Genomic DNA, 21,180 nt, shown 5'->3' on the forward strand with positions numbered 1-21,180 from the left:
GACGGTTTGGATGTACCGTGCACTATTCAGTGTCCCCTCGACGATCACCAGTGGTGTACGGCCAGTGTAGGAGATCGCTCCCCACACCATGATGCCGGGTGTTGGCCCTGTGTGCCTCGGTCGTATGCAGTCCTGATTGTGGCGCTCACCTGCACGGCGCCAAACACGCATACGACCATCATTGGCACCAAGGCAGAAGCGACTCTCATCGCTGAAGACGACACGTCTCCATTCGTCCCTCCATTCACGCCTGTCGCGACACCACTGAAGGCGCGCTGCACGATGTTGGGGCGTGAGCGGAAGACGGCCTAACGGTGTGCGGGACCGTAGCCCAGCTTCATGGAGACGGTTGCGAATGGTCCTCGCCGATACCCCAGGAGCAACAGTGTCCCTAATTTGCTGGGAAGTGGCGGTGCGGTCCCCTACGGCACTGCGTAGGATCCTACGGTCTTGGCGTGCATCCGTGCGTCGCTGCGGTCCGGTCCCAGGTCGACGGGCACGTCCAACTTCCACCGACCACTGGCGACAACATCGATGTACTGCGGCGACCTCACGCCCCACGTGTTGAGCAATTCGGCGGTACGTCCACCCGGCCTCCCGCATGCCCACTATACGCCCTCGCTCAAAGTCCGTCAACTGCACATACGGTTCACGTCCACGCTGTCGCGGCATGCTACCAGTGTTAAAGACTGCGATGGAGCTCCGTATGCCACGGCAAACTGGCTGACACTGACGGCGGCGGTGCACAAATGCTGCGCAGCTAGCGCCATTCGACGGCCAACACCACGGTTCCTGGTGTGTCCGCTGTGCCGTGCGTGTGATCATTGCTTGTACAGCCCTCTCGCAGTGTCCGGAGCAAGTATGGTGGGTCTGACACACCGGTGTCAATGTGTTCTTTTTTCCATTTCCAGGAGTGTATATGGCGCTCTGTGCCAGAAAGTCAGGCACCGGCCTTGGCAGTCAAAGAAGTAGGTAATCACGACTTTCTCAGAGACAGTGTGCCTTTCGTTTTGACCACACTGTAGAAGATTCGCTGGGAAGCCCTCACACATCTTCTACACAGTCCAGATCTCCCCCATGCGGTTTCCATGTTTTTGGAGCCCTCAAGACAGACACTCTTTGCCGTCGATTTGCTTCGGACGGAGAGGTTCACGCTTGGGTACTGATTCCGTGGGAAATCGCAACGTTTTCCCGTGAAGGCGCTGACCGTGTCTCACAGCGGGATAAATGTATTAATAATTATTGCGGTTACCGTTGAAATAATATAAAGCTTACTGTTTTTTCATCCGTGTCGTTTTCATTTGCCTGCCCCTTATGACTCAGAAGACATGACGTCATAAATATTGAGGTGGGTGGAAATCTAGCTTTTCTAAAAACGGAGAGAAAATTAGACTATAGTTGTCCAGAGTTTGATAATAAGTACGCTTCATGACTTCCAACAGGCGTCAAACATAATTCCAGACATTTTCCACATCACTTTCAGTTTTCATACTCTCATTAAGCAGTGTCCGCCCCGATAGCTGGGTGGTCAGAGTGACGGATTGCCGTCCTACGGGCCCGGGTTCGATTCCCGGCAGGGTCGGGGACTGGCCGTCGTGTTGTCATCATCATCATTTCATCCCCATCCGGCGCGCAGATCGCCCAACGTGGCATCAAATGTAATAAGACCTGCACCAAGGCAGCTGGACTTGCCCAGTAAAGGGCCTCCCGACCAATGACGCCAAACGCTCATTTCCATAAGCATTAAGCAGTAGGCGAATAACACGAAAGTAACAAAACTAACCTAATGAGTGTTTTGCGTGGTTTCCTTCAAATATTTAACGATTTAACTCTTTTTAGAATTATTCAGAAGTGTGAAACCTTTTCTTACGTAGTATCTCGGTCCTTCAAAAGAATCAGGTGGTTCGGGGTTACCGGTCTTATTCTATCAGATGTTGTCGAAGTTTGGCTCTGGGTCCACAAATGTCGGGAAGGTAGATGTAATTTCCTTTAGTCTACTTTCATTTATTAATGGCGATGTCAGAACTGATTCTCCGATTTTCCACCTTTTCTGACACGAAAATATTCTTCATGTAATTAGTCTCCAGTTTTGCTGTGTATTCTGCTCATTATCCTCGTCAGCAGTTTACAAGCGTGACAAGTCAGATCAGTCGTCCAATACTCACATCTATTCGCTAGTGCCCAATTTGGCAATTTAATGACTACGTCTTTCTGGCAATGTGAATATAATTCACCTGTATCATAGATCACTCATACCAAATGAAATTTCATTCTACTTCCAAAATCTCCGATAGATTTATTACCTGTCCCAAATAATTATATTATTCGAACAGTGCACGGGGAGTAGCAGTTAGAGGGAGGTCGTAAGCTAGGTTAATGAGCAGATGGTAGGTTAATTGGAGGTCCAAATGTGGCAGTCTAGGAAGATGGTTGGCAATCTGACGTTTAGAGTGCACCGGTCCCGCGGTAATCTCGTTACAGGTTGCTGTGCAACATTTTATTTCTCCCTCCGGGTTTTGTAGGTTGGATACAAATTTACGAGCCGGTCGTGTGGGCGACTCCGTAGCGGTCCAGGGCGTAACGTTTATAGCGCGGTTGACCCACTACGTCGCAATGCTGACAAAACACTGCAACGGAGGATACTTCCGTGCTTTATACCCCTTCATTACCTTTTGTACTTTAGCGCGTAAAACATTTCAGCATTCGATCCTCACTGCGAAACTTGTTCGCAATAATAAAACACTTTTTTAGGATTCCGTACCTCACTCGGTTAAAATTGAACCCTTATAGAACACTTGGTCGTCGGTCTATCTCTCTGCCTGCTTTTCCGTCTGTCTGTTCAACTGTTCAAAACCTTTTTCCTCAGGAATGGGTGGACGAATCAGGTTGTAATTTACATCACTTATTAAGGCATAGCGTCTATTGGTGATATAAGAAAAATGAAGCATTTAAATAAGTTCAATAAAAGATACGACAATTTATGTCACATATTTTCATACTCGCAAACTCACTCTTTAGAACCAATAAGGTACTTTCCCTTGACGTAGAATCATGAAATTTGGCAATAAGAAAGGTTTCACAGTACATGGAACGGAATTAGGAAATTGTTAATTTGTAATTATGTCACACGAGAAAAGTATTTAATTTGTTACCCGACCTGAAATTAAGATGTCTCCCAAGTCTTGGAATCCATGGGATCGATATCTTGCCAGTAACAATGTCGACAGCATGCAGAAATCGTCGAGATCCTCGATTCCAAAATGGATGAACTGTCTATATACGTAATTAAGTTTGTATTGAACACTCAGTGAGCGAGTCTTACTCGCACCTGGCCATTTTTTATGTTACGACGTTCCATTTTGAAACTAGCGAACCATTAAAACCGATGTTTCGACCATCTTTTACTATAAGAGATGTAAGTGAGTGGTCTTTACTTGTGTCTGTGATATCGTAAATACAAACCTAGGAATGTGAACTAACAACGTAAACGCCCTATTGAGCTCGAAGCCACATCACTTATTGAAACTGAAGAGAATCCTCTATATGAAAATTAAAGCATTCATAAGCAATTAAATAATCAAACCAACAATTTCACGATCACTAGACTTGGCCAGTGTAAACGTGTGAATAAATCGTAAGTGCTCAGGAAAAAAAAAGAGTCTAACCTGACTTACGCGAAAATTTCTGGACTGTCATATGGCCCTGGTCATATGAAGAAACTGACAGAACCTACACTGCAGAAAGGAAACAAAACCATCATGTGTCATGAATCTCAACAGCAAAATGAAGTACTGGCAGAAACAGCAACACGGCAAGACTCCGAACCAGCCAAAAAAATCAATTGGTCCGTGGAAATTGTGTTAATAATCCTAACACAGAACGCCAATGAAACTCATGTCTCAACTTTGCCGGCCGGTGTGGCCGAGTGGTTCTAGGCGCTTCAGTCTGGAACCACGCAACCGCTACGGTCGCAGGTTCGAGTCCTGCCTCGGGCATGGATGTGTGTGATGTCCTTAGGTTAGTTAGGTTTAAGTAGTTCTAAGTTATATGGGACAGATGACCACAGATGTTAAGTCCCTTAGTGCTCAGAGCCATTTTTGTCTCAACTTTTAAGTTCTGAAATTTCAGTTAGGAAGGAACTTATCGAAGAAAATAATTATTGACTCTAATATGAAAATCCATTTAATCTGATAACTTCCACGGTACGGTAAATTAACTAAGAAGATCAATAAATAGAATAATGATCAAAAACTTGACTGTGACGAGGATGAAGTGGACCAACAAGTCTACAAAAAAAAATAAATAATAATAATAATAATAATAATAAAATAAAACTTTTTACCTCATCAAATAACACCTTGTTCTTGATTTCAAATTCTTTTTTATGTCCGTATGCCATGCAGCCGTTGCACTGAGTCTGCATTCCCCCTCGTAATGAATCTGCATCTCACGTAGTTCCAAAAGTGCATTCATGCATTACACTGTACACTCAACGAATCCCTGCCTGCTGCACACAGCAGGTATCCGCTACTGACTGTCAAAGATTCTACGACTGGCTGGCTGACTGGCTGATTCGATGGGAGGGGACCAAATAGCGAGGTCACCGCTGCTATCGGAGTAGGGAAGGATGGGGAAGGAAGTCGGCCGTCGCCTTTCACAGGAAACATTCCGGCATTTGCTGATCGGATTTAGAAAAATCACAGAAAACCTAAATCAGGATGGCTGGACGCTGGTTTGAACCGTTGTCCTCCCGAATGCGAGTCCAGAGTGCTAACCACTGCGCAACCTCGCTTGATAAAGATTCTACGACTCCACAGTGCTACCATAGCAGACACACATACTCTTGCCTATCAACTGTTCCTCTAGCCACAATCCTTCAAGTATATCATTTTCTTTACAAATATTAATACATCCAATAACATTATCAATAAACAGTCCACTTACAGAGAGGCTACCGAAATTTTTAAAGGCCACAACAACATGGCAAGGAACGTGATTACAAGTTGCCGACAGTCAGCTACCAGCGATCCAAACAAGCCGAGATTGCCTGCATGAAGCAGCTTACTCGCTTTTTCCTGCCAGTCACCTGCATGGGTGGGACAGCCACCCCTCGACAGGCATCCATTGGCATCCACTGTTCAATAGCTTTCCGTGTATAGTGACGTCGACTGTTGCGTGGCAACTGAAATAGGACTGGAGCATATGAGGGGCCATCACGTCTCACTCCTCAAACAGACGCCAGCTTGTGTTTGAGAAAGCCAGGACTCGTAATGGAGATTGTCGTGATGTGTCAAAACTACACTCCTGGAAATTGAAATAAGAACACCGTGAATTCATTGTCCCAGGAAGGGGAAACTTTATTGACACATTCCTGGGGTCAGATACATCACATGATCACACTGACAGAACCACAGGCACATAGACACAGGCAACAGAGCATGCACAATGTCGGCACTAGTACAGTGTATATCCACCTTTCGCAGCAATGCAGGCTGCTATTCTCCCATGGAGACGATCGTAGAGATGCTGGATGTAGTCCTGTGGAACGGCTTGCCATGCCATTTCCACCTGGCGCCTCAGTTGGACCAGCGTTCGTGCTGGACGTGCAGACCGCGTGAGACGACGCTTCATCCAGTCCCAAACATGCTCAATGGGGGACAGATCCGGAGATCTTGCTGGCCAGGGTAGTTGACTTACACCTTCTAGAGCACGTTGGGTGGCACGGGATACATGCGGACGTGCATTGTCCTGTTGGAACAGCAAGTTCCCTTGCCGGTCTAGGAATGGTAGAACGATGGGTTCGATGACGGTTTGGATGTACCGTGCACTATTCAGTGTCTCCTCGACGATCACCAGTGGTGTACGGCCAGTGTAGGAGATCGCTCCCCACACCATGATGCCGGGTGTTGGCCCTTTGTGCCTCGGTCGTATGCAGTCCTGATTGTGGCGCTCACCTGCACGGCGCCAAACACGCATACGACCATCATTGGCACCAAGGCAGAAGCGACTCTCATCGCTGAAGACGACACGTCTCCATTCGTCCCTCCATTCACGCCTGTCGCGACACCACTGGAGGCGGGCTGCACGATGTTGGGGCGTGAGCGGAAGACGGCCTAACGGTGTGCGGGACCGTAGCCCAGCTTCATGGAGACGGTTGCGAATGGTCCTCGCCGATACCCCAGGAGCAACAGTGTCCCTAATTTGCTGGGAAGTGGCGGTGCGGTCCCCTACGGCACTGCGTAGGATCCTACGGTCTTGGCGTGCATCCGTGCGTCGCTGCGGTCCGGTGCCAGGTCGACGGGCACGTGCACCTTCCGCCGACCACTGGCGACAACATCGATGTACTGTGGAGACCTCACGCCCCACGTGTTGAGCAATTCGGCGGTACGTCCACCCGGCCTCCCGCATGCCCACTATACGCCCTCGCTCAAAGTCCGTCAACTGCACATACGGTTCACGTCCACGCTGTCGCGGCATGTTACCAGTGTTAAAGACTGCGATGGAGCTCCGTATGCCACGGCAAACTGGCTGACACTGACGGCGGCGGTGCACAAATGCTGCGCAGCTAGCGCCATTCGACGGCCAACACCGCGGTTCCTGGTGTGTCCGCTGTGCCGTGCGTGTGATCATTGCTAGTACAGCCCTCTCGCAGTGTCCGGAGCAAGTATGGTGGGTCTGACACACCGGTGTCAATGTGTTCTTTTTTCCATTTCCAGGAGTGTATTTCGTTCTTCGCTGCTGCTCTCCTTGCTGGAAATGACGGATGGAACAAGTTTTTAAAATCTTTTCGTAGCTATGCACCTTCTTTTCCAGGTATATATTTCATTGTATCCCTGAATAGATGATCTACTACAAGGTTAATACATAACGTATTCGCCTCTGAGTATTATATACCCCACCTTAAAGTATTTACAAATCTCATATCCGTCCCTAAGACATATATGTTGGCAGGAGGTTAAAACCAAATCTTCATTCCTTTCAAATCTCATACAAAAATCATTCCACTCCATTCCCAAAATGTGGTACATTATCCGCGCTAATTTTATAGAAGGAATTTAGACGTGGTTGCAATAAAGATGGGTTTATTAGGTGTTCATGTGCCACCCGTTTCGGCCGTATTGAAAACCATCTTCAGACAATCTAGGAAAGTTACAAAACCCAGTACAAATATAATAGCCATACACAAAACTTTTAAAGCAAAGTAAATATTCTTTAATGCTATAACATAAAAGTTACAGGTCCTACATTGCGTTTAGGAGGGTACTAGCTCTGATAGTACGAAATATAAGATTTAACACTTACCGAACAGTGGGTGAATAATCATCTCATGAAATGAAGAGTCAAACGCACAAAATTACACCCAGGAAATAAAGGGCCATGTGCATGTACAACGCTAAAACAAGGAACAGTGCCGCAATTTGTACCTAAGACAAGACCGACATTAGGTCGTGTACAGGATTATTAGCAATAGCCATGAAAAAGGAACAGGCAAAAGCCTACTTTGTGTAGGTTTACAGTAATGTGGTAACACACCACAAATCAGTAATGGTAACAAGAGAGAACTCACACACTGTAAGTTAAAATGTGAATTTTTTAAAAATACAGGACATACACGGACATCATTTGACTTATCATCCGGAGACGATGCCCCTTAAACACAGGGCCATTTACATCTATCATATACACGCAACCCTAAATGGGAAATATTTCTTAATGTGCCCTTTTTCCATTAGCAAGTGTTCGCTGAATCTAACAGTAAATGACCTCCCCGTCTCTCCGATATATTCGGCCGGACATACTGGGCAAATAATTTTTTAAACCCCGATTTCAAAAGTAAATGATCAGTGGGCTACTCATTATGGGAGAGAGCATACTGAATCGTGATAATTCGAGGGACATTCGTATGTTTAGATAACTTTAATAAATTATAGGAAAAAGTGATTAAAACGGAATTGTAGTTCGTGTAACTTCACATAATCCAGATGTGAGGGGAAGAGGAGTGGCCCGGGTTTGCAAGGCATTTTTGCGTACGGAATGTAGCGGTGCACCAATGTGGGCTATATCCATTTTTCTGTGCTGCGTAACACATTGTTCAATTCTTTCGATAACATTCTCGGAGAGGGGGAGCTGTCAAATTCTTACATCATCATCATCATCATCATCATCATCACAAACTAAAGGCTATGCCTTGTCGATTTAGCCACTTCCCTCTGTCCATTGTCATCCTCTTCAATTCTTCATACGATTTTATCCGCATATCTTCTTTCATGTTATTAAAATACGTTGCTCTTGGCCTGCCTCTTGGTTTTTTCCCTAAAACTTTTCCTTCAAATACATTCTTTAGGAACTGGTTGTGTCTCATTATGTGCCCTATCATTTTTGAGTTTCTTCTTCCTATATAATTTATCAGCGTTCTGTTCTCATCCACTCCCCTTAAGACCTGTTCATTAATTTTTCTGTCTACCCAGCTTGTTTTCGTCATGTACCTCCATATCCACATTTCTATTGCTTCCAGTCTCCTTTTCTCTGTCTTTCCCAGAGTCCACGCTTCACATCCCTATGTTAAGACACTGCAGACAAAAGTTTTGGCAAACTTTTTCCTACTTTCTAGGCTTATATGATTGTCTGTTAGTAAACTCCTTTTATTTTGGAAAGCTTGCTTTGCCAAGGCTATTCTTCTCTTTATATCTGTGATACATTTATTGTCGTCAGTGATTGTGCTCCCCAAATAACAGAAGTTGTCAACCTGCCATAGAACTTCATCTTCTATTTTAATATTAATTTTAATATTTTCTTTTGTCTTCCCTACCACCATAGTTTTTGTTTTCTTCTTATTTATTTTTAGATTAAATTCTCTTAAGATTTTGGCAAATTTTAGCAACATAAACTCGATTTCCTTTACTGAGACAGCAAGTACGACTATATCATCTGCAAAACGGATACAATGTATTCGTTCCCCGTTAATTTTAATTACTTTGGTTATTCTTTTCAATTTTTCAATAAATAAGTTGAATAAATGAGGTGACAATGGGCATCCTTGCCTTACTTCCCTCATTTTTGCTTTCTTCTTCACACCATCCCCTTCTGTCTGTGCTTCCTGCCTTTTATAGAGGTTTCAGATTAATCTTCTGTCCCTCCAATTCTTACAACAGCAGCTCCATAATAACTAAGCATGTAGCGCTTCGGATGACTGGAGGTAGAATGTACAGCACACACAATGGTGACAGGTTTCCTAAAGATATAGATGGAAATCCTATTTTCCATGAGTTGTAAAGAAAGATCTGCTGTGAATTTCTGACTTCGTTCGTAAAAGTAAGGTAAGGAAGTGACGATTGTCTCTGAACTGATTGCCTTCTCCCAACAGCACGTAAGCATATTGCGAGCACTTTGTGATTATCAGGGCAGTATAGGCTATGTGTACTCGAATATTATAGGAAACATCTATATTTTATCAGCTTCTGCAAAATTCCGTTAAAGGCACTGGACGCCACTTCCACCTCGGTCGCGCTCTGGTGTGCATTGATGTTTGTATCACGGCATTTAATATTTTAATTGAGGAAAAGAGTATGAGTACAGGGAGCCCCACACGTAAAAAAGATGTTAAAATGGTGTTGTTTAAAACTAAAAATAATAAATGTATGTTACCTACATAGATGACATCTGTATAGAACAACTAAAACATTCTCGTGCCAATGACATTAGATACACTATCCACAACAATAGAACCAGTACTTATACCAGAACAAGAAGGCTTCCTACCAGGGAAGGGCAGCACCTCTCAGGTATTACGTCTAACGCAGAATACTGAATACGGTTCTGAAACAATAAAATCACGGGTGTAGTTTCCATAGATGTGACGGCAGCATCTGACACAGTGAAGCGCAGCCCAATGCTAAAGAATCTCAGTGAAATAACAAAGAATTATACACGAAGATATTGCAATGTCTGCTACAGAATCGAATATTTGTCGTTGAATGCTAAGGCCATAGAAGTAGATGCAAGAACCAGAAAAATGACCTCTCACAAGGAAGCGTCCTATTTCTTATGCTCCTTAGCAGCTTAACCAATGACCATCCCTCCCCAGAAGAAATAAAAGCTTTGTGTATGCAGACGACAGTGTAATAGACGCACAAGAGACCGGTTCGAAACATGTTGAAAGGAGGCTGTCCCAATCTCTAAAAGACCTCAATAGTTACTAACAAGACAACCCGTAAAAACCCAACCCATTATAAATACAAGTATGCGCCTTCCAAGTAAAAAATAGACAAGGAAGAAGCAAACTGCAGGTAACCTGGGAAGACAAGCAGAAAACAGTACTACACTCATTTATTTAGGAGTCACCCTTGACTGAAGACTACTTACGGAAGCCACCGCTTGAAGATCAAAAGAAAGAATAAACATCCTCTGGAAACTTGCTGGAACAACTTGGACACAGCTTCATGTTCTGAGAGCACATCCTCCAGTCCTCTGATTCTCTGCAGCAGAATTAGCCAGTCCTACCTGGTACAGCTCCAGTAATGCCAGACAAGTTGACGTTGCCGTAAACGAGACCAGCAGGATCATCACAGGCAGGCTGAGATCAACACCACTCCGAAAGTTCTACTGTCTAGCAGGTATCCCACCCCACGAAAATCCGCCGCGAATCTACGGCCCGACTAGAAAGACATAAAACAATATACAGAGCGAGGTGGCGCAGTGGTTAGACACTGGACTCGCATTCGGGAGGACGACGGTTCAATCCCGCGTCCGGCCATCCTGATTTAGGTTTTCCGTGATTTCCCTAAATCGCTCCAGGCAAATGCCGGGATGGTTCCTTTGAAAGGGCACGGCCGACTTCCTTCCCCATCCTTCCCCAATCCGATGAGACCGATGACCTCGCTGCCTGGTCTCCTTCCCCAAACAACCAAACATAAAACAATAAATTATATGGGTGCCTGTTGTCGGACAGACAACCCACGGAATCCGCAGCTGTGATACATTGAATTTAAACTGAAGGTGGAGGAGGGAGGAAGTAAAGGGAAGGGAAGGGAATACTTGCTGGCAGCTATACTGCGACGTAACGCGGAATCAGCGTCGACCAGTGGAACTGTGTGCGAGACTGGGTTTAGGACCGAGGATCTCCTGCTTACTCCACCTTCAACATGTATGTAATGTATCATAGCTGCGGATTCCGCGCATTCACATAATTGACTCGCCTCGATGTGCAACGAATCCACTTTCTTCAGTGCGGATGAACGTTTGCGTCTGACCTCCTGCCGTAATCTATAAGCAGCGGGCATGGAGGATATGGACAAGGACTTCGGATAGGTGATCCGGCCGGGCGATGTGCCGAGATAATCCGCGCAGTTGGGTAAACACCGTGTCCGGGTGGCGCAATGGTTAACGCAACTGCCTAGCAATCGTGAGATCCCGGGTTCGAATCCCGGTCTTTCACATGTTTTCACTCGTCGCTGCTGATTTCCCGTAATGTCCCGATACAGCTATCATCATCTCTTCCCTTTCCTTTACTCCCCTCCCCACCTCACCACCTTCAGTTTACATATAAAGCAATAAATATAGAAGCAAATTCCCTGAGTGGGTTCTCGCCTGAAACTGTCCCATTCAAATCAAGACGAAATTTTCTCCATACTACAGAAACCCTCACTGAACAACCTTCGGCTTTCAGATTAAATTCCTGTCGTGTCCAAGACTGCAACATACTAGAATTGATGGAGCCGTGTGAGAACTTACATTCTAGCTACGAAGAAAGGCGGCCGATATGGAAAATGCTCAACAGGCTACACTCTAGAATCGGCAGTATAAGACTGACTTGAAGAAGTGGGGTTTTACATCGGACTCCACCCTCTGCGAGTGCGGAAGGGAGGTAACCATTTCTCATTTCCTCATTTGCTAATCAAGAATCCTAAAACGACTGATGGCAGTTATCCACGTAGCCTGCGAGGTGGCTAAATATTGGCCTCACAGCATACAAACGGATGTTATTATGTAACACGTTTGCAGAAACCTGCGAATTCTTATAGTAACAGACTGAAATTTCCTATGTTTTGTTTTGATTATACGATGTATATTTTCTAGCACGATTAAATAAATAAACATAGCAACTCACTTGTTAGTAACTTCGGTTGTCACTCGCTGAAATTTTATAATTATTGTACAAATCAGAAAAATTACTGGTGGTGACTACCTCTAGGAGAATAGGTGTGTCGCATTCCTCCTCTACTTGATTTTGGCATTCCGGTCAGCCTCTTCCTCTTTTTCCCTTGTGTAGATTTTGTAAACATAGTACTTTTTTCGGCCTTCGTTCTTCCCGCAGTCTTATAACATGCCCATACCATTTTAAACATCGTTTCTTCAACTTTTCGGAGCTGTACGTGAGACTTTTAATTTGCTCCCTAATTTCTTTATTTGTAACCTTCCCTCACTTTTAAACTCTACACTTCTCCTAAAACAATTATTTGCAGTGCTTCATCTTCTATCTTGTCAAATCATTTCCCAGGATTCCACATAATATTTACAAATGCATTGTACACTCCTGGAAATGGAAAAAAGAACACATTGACACCGGTGTGTCAGACCCACCATACTTGCTCCGGACACTGCGAGAGGGCTGTACAAGCAATGATCACACGCACGGCACAGCGGACACACCAGGAACCGCGGTGTTGGCCGTCGAATGGCGCTAGCTGCGCAGCATTTGTGCACCGCCGCCGTTAGTGTCAGCCAGTTTGCCGTGGCATACGAAGCTCCATCGCAGTCTTTAACACTGGTAGCATGCCGCGACAGCGTGGACGTGAACCGTATGTGCAGTTGACGGACTTTGAGCGAGGGCGTATAGTGGGCATGCGGGAGGCCGGGTGGACGTACCGCCGAATTGCTCGACACGTGGGGCGTGAGGTCTCCACAGTACATCGATGTTGTCGCCAGTGGTCGGCGGAAGGTGCACGTGCCCGTCGACCTGGGACCGGACCGCAGCGACGCACGGATGCACGCCAAGACCGTAGGATCCTACGCAGTGCCGTAGGGGACCACACCGCCACTTCCCAGCAAATTAGGGACACTGTTGCTCCTGGGGTATCGGCGAGGACCATTCGCAACCTTTTCCATGAAGCTGGGCTACGGTCCCGCACACCGTTAGGCCGTCTTCCGCTCACGCACCAACATCGTGCAGCCCGCCTCCAGTGGTGTCGCGACAGGCGTGAATGGAGGGACGAATGGAGACGTGTCGTCTTCAGCGATGAGAGTCGCTTCTGCCTTGGTGCCAATGATGGTCGTATGCGTGTTTGGCGCCGTGCAGGTGAGCGCCACAATCAGGACTGCATACGACCGAGGCACACAGGGCCAACACCCGGCATCATGGTGTGGGGAGTGATCTCCTACACTGGCCGTACACCACTGGTGATCGTCGAGGGCACACTGAATAGTGCACGGTACATCCAAACCGTCATCGAACCCATCGTTCTACCATTCCTAGACCGGCAAGGGAACTTGCTGTTCCAACAGGACAATGCACGTCCGCATGTATCCCGTGCCACCCAACGTGCTCTAGAAGGTGTAAGTCAACTACCCTGGCCAGCAAGATCTCCGGATCTGTCCCCCATTGAGCATGTTTGGGACTGGATGAAGCGTCGTCTCACGCGGTCTGCACGTCCAGCACGAACGCTGGTCCAACTGAGGCGCCAGGTGGAAATGGCATGGCAAGCCGTTCCACAGGACTACATCCAGCATCTCTACGATCGTCTCCATGGGAGAATAGCAGCCTGCATTGCTGCGAAAGGTGGATATACACTGTACTAGTGCCGACATTGTGCATGCTCTGTTGCCTGTGTCTATGTGCCTGTGGTTCTGTCAGTGTGATCATGTGATGTATCTGACCCCAGGAATGTGTCAATAAAGTTTCCCCTTCCTGTGACAATGAATTCACGGTGTTCTTATTTCAATTTCCAGGAGTGTATTTTCTATTCTTATAAACTTTTTAGTCTTTTTCCTAATTTTATCCGACCAAAGGATGGAATTTAGCTTGTTTAACTTAGGTCGCGTGCCTTATTTATTACCGAGCGAGGTGGCGCAGTGGTTAGCACAATGAACTCACATTCGGGAGGACGACGGTTCAATCCCACGTCCGGCCATCCTGATTTAGGTTTTCCGTGATTTCCCTAAATCGTTCAGGCAAATGCCAGGACGGTTCCTTTGAAAGGACACGGCCGACTTCCTTTCCCATCCTTCCCTAACCCAATAAGACCGATGAGCTCGCTGTTTGGTCTACTCCCCCAAATCAACCCAACCAGCCTTATTGCTTGTTTACTTGAACCCTACATCTACGTGCACATGGTTACTCTGCAAGCACACGTAAGTGCCTTGGTGACCGTTCCGCATGGTATTTACGAATACACTGTGTTTTCTATTCTTATAAACTTTTTAGTCTTTTTCTTAATTTTATCCGACCAAAGGATGGAATGCAGCTTGTTTAACTTATGTCGTCTGCCTTATTTCTTGTCTACTGGGACTACTGATATACATCCACATAGTTACTCTGCAACTCACACATAAGTGCCCAGTGGAGGGTTCATCCAACAACCTTCACAACATTTCTCTGTTATTCCACTCTCGAGCAGCAAGGGGCAAAAATCGAAATCCTTTATCTTCCAGTGTGAGCTCTGATTTCTCTTAGTTATGATGATCGTTTCTCCCTATGTAGGTCAGCTCTCAACAAAATATTTTCACATTCGGAGGACAAAGTTGCTGATTGCGATTTCATGAGAAGATTCCGCCGCAACGAAAAATGCGTTTGCGTTAATGATGTCCAACTCAAATCCTGTATTGTGCCAGTGACACTCTCTCCCTTATTTCAAAACGTGCTGCTTTTCTTTGAACTTTCTCGATGTACTCCGTCAATATTATCTGGTAAGGATCGCACACCGCGCAGCAGTATTCCAAAAGAGTACGAACAAGCCTCGTGCAGGCAATCTCTTTAGTAGATCTGCAGCATCTTCTGTTTTGCCAATAAAACGCAGTCGTTGGTTCACCTTCCCCACAACATTTTCTATGTGTTCTCTCCTATTTAAGTTGTTATTAATTGTGATTCTAAGGTATTTAGTTGAACTTATGGCCTTTAAATTTGATTGATTTATGGTAAAACCGAAGTTTAACGGATTCGTTTTGGTACTCATGTGGATGACCACACACTTCTCATTAGTTGCGGTAAGTTGCCAATTTTCGCACTATACAGATATCTTATCTAAACCGTTTTGAAATTGATCTTGATCTTCTGATGACTTTACTACACGATAACCGATAGCATCATCTGCAGACAACCTAAGACAGTTGCTCAGACTGTCTTCTAAATTGTTTATTTAGATCAGGTACAACAGAGGACCTACAATATTACCTTCAGGAACGCCAGAAATCACTTCTGTTTCACTCGATCACTTTCCGTCAATGACTACGTACTATGGCCTCTCTGGCAGGAAATCACGAATACAGTCGCATAACAGAGACAATATTTCATTTGCACTTATTTCATTAAAAGCTGTTTCTAAGGTACAATATCAAAAGGCCTTCTGGAAGTCCAGAAATACGGAATCAGTTTGAATTCCTTTATCAAATTGCTCTGAGCACTATGGGACTTAACTACTGAGGTCATCAGTCCCCTAGAACTCAGAACTACTTAAGCCTAACTTACCTAAGGACATCACACACATCCATGCCCGAGGCAGGATTCGAACCTGCGACCGTAGGGGTCACGCGGTTCCAAACTGACGCGCTTAGGACCGCACGGCCACACCGGCCGGCGAATTCCTTTATCGATTGCCCTCAAAACGTTCTGTGAGTAAAGAGCTGGTTGTGTTTCCCAAATACTATGTTTTCTAAATCCGTGTTGACTGTGTGTCAATAGACTGCTCTCTTCGAGTTATTCATAATATTTGCACACGATATATGTTCGAAAATCCTGCTGCATATCGACGTTAATGGGCGTGTAATTTAGTGGTTTACTCGTACTGCCTTTCTTGAGTATTGGTGCGACCTGTGCAACTTTTTAGTCTTTGGGTACGGATCTTTCGCCGAGGGGGCCGTTGTATATGATTGTTAAATAAGGAGTTATTGCATCAGCATATTCGGAAAGGAACGTAATTGGTGTACAATCTGAACCGGCAGACTTGCTTTTAGTAAATGATTCAAGTTGCTTCACTAGTATGAGGATATCTACTACTACGTTACTCATTTTCGCCGTTGTTCTCGCTTCGAATTCTGGAATATTTACTTCGTCTTCTTCGCTGAAGGAATTTCAGAAGGCTGTGATTAGTAAGTCTTGCTTTAGAGCACTATCATTGATATTATTCCCATTGTTGTCGCCAGAGACGCCACTGATTGTTTCTTACCGACAGCATACCTTACGTACGACCAGAAACTCGCATTTTTCGTTAATTTTTAATGGATTTGGGAGTTACGGTATTCCGTTTCGTTACGACAACCCTGTGTTGACTAATCCCTGTATCCGTTCTGATACTCGTCATTAGCTCAGGATTAATTGTTGCTAAGAGATCAAGCGCGTTTTCACAACTGTTAACGAGTCGACTGGGCTCAGGAACTAATTGCTCGAAATGGTTTTCACACAATGCGTTTAGAACAATTTCGGATGTTGTTACATGCGTTTCTCCGTATTTAAACATGTATTTTCGTGAATATATCGATGGTAAATTGAAGTGACAACCAATATTAATTGTATGAGACGGGTATGTGTTTGAAATTGGACTTACGTTTTCTTTGAACCTGTCGGCAATTGCATCATTTGAGTTGGGAAGTCGATAAAAGTATCCAACTATTATTTTATTCCGGTTGCCAAGAATGTCCTCTATCCATATTAACTCACAGTAACTATCTACTTCAATTTCGCTACGACATAAACTATTTCTATCAGCAACAAAGACGCCACCGCCAATTGTATTTAGCCTCACCTTTCTGAACCCCGTTAGGTCCTTCGCAAAAATCAGGTAAACTTATCTCCGATTCTAGTCGGCTTTCAGTTGCTATAACGATCTGATCTGATATTATAACTCCTAGGTATTGTAAGTGACCAAAATCATCGTTACAGATTAAGTCACGTATGTTTGACAAATAGGGACATGGAGAAAGGTGCGGTTTTCGGCAGAATGTACATCTACACTTAGGTTTAAGCTGCCGTTTAACAAAATTCAATGTGCGCGCCATCTTTAACACGCAGGGTATGTAAGCGGTATTCAAGTTCTTCCCATCTCCGGCCTAGTGCGTCCTCATTAACGTCTACAGACGTCCAGAACTCGTCCGGTCCATGACACATCCGGATTTAAAAAAAAAAAAAAAAATGGTTCAAATGGCTCTGAGCACTATGGGACTCAACATCTTAGGTCATATGTCCCCTAGAACTTAGAACTACTTAAACCTAACCAACCTAAGGACATCACACACACCCATGCCCGAGGCAGGATTCGAACCTGCGACCGTAGCAGTCCCGCGGTTCCGGACTGCAGCGCCAGAACCGCTAGACCACCGCGGCCGGCGATCCGGATTCCTTGAACCTTCTGTACCACCGCCTGATAGTCAAACGGGATCCTGGTGTGCTTCTGTAACGTGTAGCTCCATCGGACCTGGTTGTCAGTTTTGGTCTCTGTGACTTTTGACGGGCCGTAGTGCAGAAGATGGAGGTAGTTATTGCGTATACATGTCTTGTCTCCTATGAATGCGATCCTCTGTAGCCTCAGTGGATGATGATTTCGGGAACATGTTTCGTCCGCAATTTATTTTTCTCCTGGAACCTGTACGCAGCTCGTGGTTGTGCGGTAGCGTTCTCGCTTCCCACGCCCGGGTTCCCGGGTTCGATTCCCAGCGGGGTCAGGGATTTTCTCAGCCTCGTGATGACTGGGTGTTGTGTGATGGCCTTAGGTTAGTTAGGTTCAAGAAGTTCTAAGTTCTAGGGGACTGATGACCATAGCTGTTAAGTCCCATAGTGCTCAGAGCCATTTGAACCATCTCCTGGAACCCTGACGACAAAGTATTTCAAATTGATTCCGTATTTCTATATTTCCAGGAGGCTTTTGTCACCGTGCCTCACAAGCGGCTTCGTAACAAAATTGTGTGATTATGGAATATTGCTCAGTTACGCCACTGGGTTCTTGATTGTCTGTCAGAGAAGTCACGTCTCGTAGTAACTGACGGAAAGTCATCGAGTAAAACAGAAGTGATTTTATCCGTTCCCAAAATTAGTGTTTGAGGCCCTCTGTTATCCCTTATGTATATCAATGATTTAGGAGACAATTTAAGCAGCCATCTTAGGTTGTTTGGAAGACGATGCTGTTGTTCATCGTCTAGTAAAGTCATCAGAAGATCAAAACTAACTGTAAAACGTTTAGATGAGATATCTGCATTGTGCGGAAACTGACAATTGACTCTAAATAATGAAAAGGGTGAACTCGTCGACATTAGTGTTAAAAGGAATCAATTTAATTCCGGTTACACGACAGATCAATCACATTCAAAGGCCGCAAATTCGACAAAATACATTTGCAAACAACTTAAATTGGAAAGAACGAATAGAAAATGTTGTGGGAAAGGTGAATCAAAAACTGCGTTTCATTTGTAGAACCCTTAGAAGACACAACAGATCTACTAAAGTGACCTCCTACACATCCCTAGTCCGGCCTCTTTTGGAGTACTGCTGCGTTGTGGCATCCTTACCTGATAGGATTAACGGAGTACATCGTGAAAGTTCAAAGAAGGGCAGCACCTTTTGTACTATCGAGAAACAGAGGAGAAAGTGTCACGGATATGATAAAGTATTTGGGGTGAACAGTATTAAAACACAGGCGTTTCTCGTTGCTGCGAGATCTTCTCACGAATTTTCAATCGCCAACGTACTCTACCGAATCAAGAAATGTTTTGTTGACGCCGATCTACATGAAGGAGAATGAGCATTGTAATAAAATAATGGAAATCAGAGCTCGCACGAAAAGACGTAGGTATTCGTTTTTCTGCAAGCTTTTCGAGCACGGAATGACAAAGAATTCTTGTGAAGATGATTCGATTAACACTCTGACATAGACGTGATTTGCAAAGTAGTCATGTAAATGTAGATGTAAACCTCCAGTGTTTTACGGCATAGAGGAGGGAAATAAACTGCCCATGGAAACCCTTGTCCGAAATAGTCATCCACCGGGGTAACAGAGCCTCACATTCATACGAGACAAGCTCTGTTTACGCAGCAGCTCGTTCACCATTTTCGCTGGAGGTTCAAAGAACTGAGTGCACCATCATTCGCGAGATGTTACAACTACGATCCGTCAGCGTGCAATCTCAAGTTTTCTGCAGTGGTTGGAGTAACTGCAGGCACCAACGCCTAAAATTTCGACGCTCTATACAGTCGTTGGATGACGTTTCCTGATAATGGTCCATATCCTGAATTGGGGCACCGTGACACTCTATACAGCCCCTCGAAATTTGCTGACTTCGATTGTTTTATAAGTAACAACCAATATGTTAACAGGAATAAGCAACCACTGCAGTCTACTTAGTATAGTAACAACAAATTATGAGTAGTGCTAGTGTATTCACTCTCGTAACCATGGGTATCACTCTTCAGAGACACGCACATCTACTGAAAAAATTCATTCCTCTTTTGAAACTTCCTGGCAGATTAAAACAGTATGCCGGACCGAGACTCGAACTCGGGACCTTTGCCTTTCTCGGGCAAGTGTTCTACCATTTTTTCTTTAATCTCATTTTGTTCGTTTTCGTTCGTTGTATCTGCTCGGAGCGGGTGTCGGAAGACACCCATGTCAGTTCGTTGTTGATCCATTAACTCAGTTTTTTTATTTCAGAGGGCACCTAGCCCTCTGACCAAACACGCTGAGTTACCATGCCTGCATCATCTGAGCTACCCAAGCACGACTCACGATCCGTCCTCACACCTTTACGTCTGCCAAAACCTCGTCTCCTACTTTCCAAACTTTACAGAGGCTCTCCTGCGAACCTTGCAGAACTAGCACTCCTGAAAGAAAGGATATTGCGGAGACATGGCTTAGCCACAGCCTGGGGGATGTTTCCAGGAGTGCTAGTTCTGCAAGGTTCGCAGGAGAGCTTCTGTAAAGTTCGGAAGGTAGGAGACGAGGTTGTGGCAGAAGTAAAGCTGTGAGGACGGGCCGTGAGTTTTGCTTGGGTAGCTCAGTGGTAGAGCACCTTCCCGCGAAAGGCAAAGGTTCCGAGTTCGAGTCTCGGTCCGGCATACAGTTTTAATCTGGCAGGAAGTTTCAAAAGAGCAATGAATGTTTTCAGTAGATGTGCGTGTCTCTGAAGAGTAATACCCATGTTTACGAGAGTGAGTACTCTATCACTGCTCATAATTTGTTGTTACCATACTAAGTAGACTGCAGTGGTTGCTTATTCCTGTCTCGGTCCGGCACACCTTTTTAAATTGCCAGAAAGTTTTATATAAGCGCACACTCCTCTGCAGAGTGATAAGCTCACTCTGGCACTGCTCTTTTGTTTGCAATACGCAGATACTGTTTTTATCCAGTATTTGAAACAAACCATTTATGGGCGAGAAAAATATTGGGTGGTGACACGTATGATCAGCTGCTTAAGTAAACCGAACACCACGGCCTCTATTACTTTACAACAAGAAACTGCAACGAACATAGGAGAGGGAACGTTTCATTTTGATAATATCCAGTGTTTCTATTCAGGCACGGCGTTCACGTTTCCTGTAACGGCTGCATGGCAGTATTGTAACTTCACCATGTTTTCAATTGAAACAAGCTGTTGTGTGTATAGAACATCAACAACAAAAGCTCCAAATGAAATTACAACCTCCATGTAACAAATTTATGGCAGTTAAGCACGAATTAAAAAATAAATACAAGTCATTTCTGACAAGGATGTGTTAACGTTCCAAAATTTGTCGCAACACAAAATAAATCGATTTTTTTTTCCTAAATTTCCTAGTCATGTTAAGAGACATCGATAATTCTGCAACAAATTTTCGAAGGTGATACTACACTTGCTCGACACGTGTTTTTAAGGTTTCAAACCACATAACGGTTCCAGGAGTCGAAGCGAAATTATGTCAGCACAAAGGAAGTCCTGACATAACTAAATTTCGTATAGTCGGTCAGCTTTGCGAGTTTTTTTATTGAATCATCGCGAGAGCGGAAG

The sequence above is a fragment of the Schistocerca cancellata genome, chromosome 7 (assembly GCF_023864275.1).
Source record: "Schistocerca cancellata isolate TAMUIC-IGC-003103 chromosome 7, iqSchCanc2.1, whole genome shotgun sequence".
In the NCBI taxonomy this organism is placed as follows: domain Eukaryota; kingdom Metazoa; phylum Arthropoda; class Insecta; order Orthoptera; family Acrididae; genus Schistocerca; species Schistocerca cancellata.